Here is a 1,830-nt window from a genome sequence, read left to right on the forward strand (position 1 = left end):
TTGAAGAATGGTTTTATACTAGGAGCGAGGAAAGGATAAGGGAGACTCATTCGAAGCTGTACAACCTGACTTTAAGATCTCCTGACAGAGGAGAATCGATTATGCTTGAATGAGCTTAATTTGCCACCTTTCGGCTTGTGATTTCTTTGTGTTTGAAAATGACCAAATATTCTCCTTAATCATGGGAATATCTGCGCTCTCACCTTGGAAAATGTAAGAGCCTCTTTTTAGCTTTTATCTTTAAAGAGGAGGGAAGGAAAGCCTTAGAGTGAAAAGAGACTGAAACCATAAAGGGAAGAAAACATGCTCCAGGTGAGGCTCGAACTCACAACCTCGGCATCACCCGCACATATACTGCTGTATAAGTACCGCGCGCTAACCGATTGCGCCACTGGAGCATGCTTTCCCTCTGCTCTCGGTGCGCACTCTACAGAGCCACGAGCGACCGGCGCGCCGAATCCCCGAGACAAGCAGAGCGGGAACGCGCCGCACTGCTGGGGACACTCTTCTTCCCACCCTCCTCGGCCGCGGCTGGCCTGGCAGAGACACTTTGATCGAGACACTTCCATCTCTCCCGCAAGCGTGTTTGTGATCCTTCCTCTGGGCCAGCGAGGATCAGCATTTCCCGGGGGTTCAGGGATGCTCCTTTCAGAAGCCCCGAGAGAAGGCTGAGGAGAGAGGACGGGCAGACTCTGGTTCCCCCTCGCCTTGACTCCAAGAGGGGAACGATTTCCGTGGAAGACAAGGGCTATTTGACTGAGACATGGCATCACCGAAGGCCTGGCTGGTCCGTGATGCTTCCTACCAGATCAGGACCCAGAGAAGCAGAGCCAACTCAGTCCTCGCTCCGCGGGATTCCCAGCACCCGCTGCGTTTCTGGTGGAACTAACCACCTTGCTGTCCAGCATCTCCAGGTTGTGCCTCCAGGTTCCCCTAAATCCTTCCCGAGCCTGCTTGCAAACCTCATTCGAAGTCATACAGCCAGCTGGTCCGGCATCTCCGGCGGGAAAACAACCAGAGCGGAAATGGCTTCTTTGTGCCGCGTGTTACAGAGATCAAGGTGGTGTCCCCCACCCCCACTCCCACCCTGCTCCTCCACCAGCTTTGACCTTCTTTCGAAGTTCATTGCAGGTAGTTTGCCTCTGCAACCCAGTAGAGTAGAGGCAAACCCAATTTGCCCACCCAGTATCTTCATTTTCTGCCTGGGGCATCTCATTATAAAGGCCAATTTTGTTTGTTAGTTTGCTTGTTTGTTTTTGGCGTAGGGTAATCGCAGCTGGCCCATACATACCATATATGAGGCTTTTAGGCTTTTATAGAATAATTCCTGTCAGTGAGAAGGAGAATTGTGTAAATAATGGAATAGCTTCACTACTCCTGTCCATATGGGACTTAACAAACAGGACTGAGAGTACTAGACCAGTGACCAAATATCCCCATTCAGATGCAGGAAGGAGTGCGAGGGGAGAGAACTTTCCATATCGAGGGGTCTGTTGCATTGCTGTACTGGATCATTACGTGTGTTTAAAGCACACCCTAAAGTAAGGAGCAGTGAGAAGCTACATACCCCTTTAGTAATGATCATCTCACCACACGATCTCCTCCTACATTCCCACCACACAGTCCTCGAGCTCTGCCTGAACCTCTAGAGGTCATTTATCTAAACAATAGCAGCCACAAGTTGGATGGAGCTTATCATGGGCTAGACATTATTCTAAGTGATTTATATAAACCTCCTCTTAGCACTCATGTGCTGTATTCCAAGTCTGGATCTAGACAAGAAGAACCAGCATCTTTGGAACTATTCTTAAGAGATGAAAACTTACAAGA

General features: G+C 49.5%; 1 non-coding gene across 1 annotated transcript; it reads right to left on the reverse strand.

The window, feature by feature from the left end:
* Nucleotides 1–304: 304 nt before the first annotated feature.
* Nucleotides 305–398, reverse strand: TRNAI-UAU (transfer RNA isoleucine (anticodon UAU)). Its single transcript has 2 exons — nucleotides 361–398; nucleotides 305–340 (listed from the first exon to the last, which is right to left on the reverse strand). It is a non-coding gene; the product is annotated as a tRNA-Ile (tRNA).
* Between the last annotated feature and the right edge of the window lie 1,432 nt (nucleotides 399–1,830).

The sequence above is a fragment of the Giraffa tippelskirchi genome, chromosome 8, assembly GCF_054371585.1.
Source record: "Giraffa tippelskirchi isolate mGirTip1 chromosome 8, T2T-mGirTip1v1.2.pri, whole genome shotgun sequence".
NCBI lineage: Eukaryota > Metazoa > Chordata > Mammalia > Artiodactyla > Giraffidae > Giraffa > Giraffa tippelskirchi.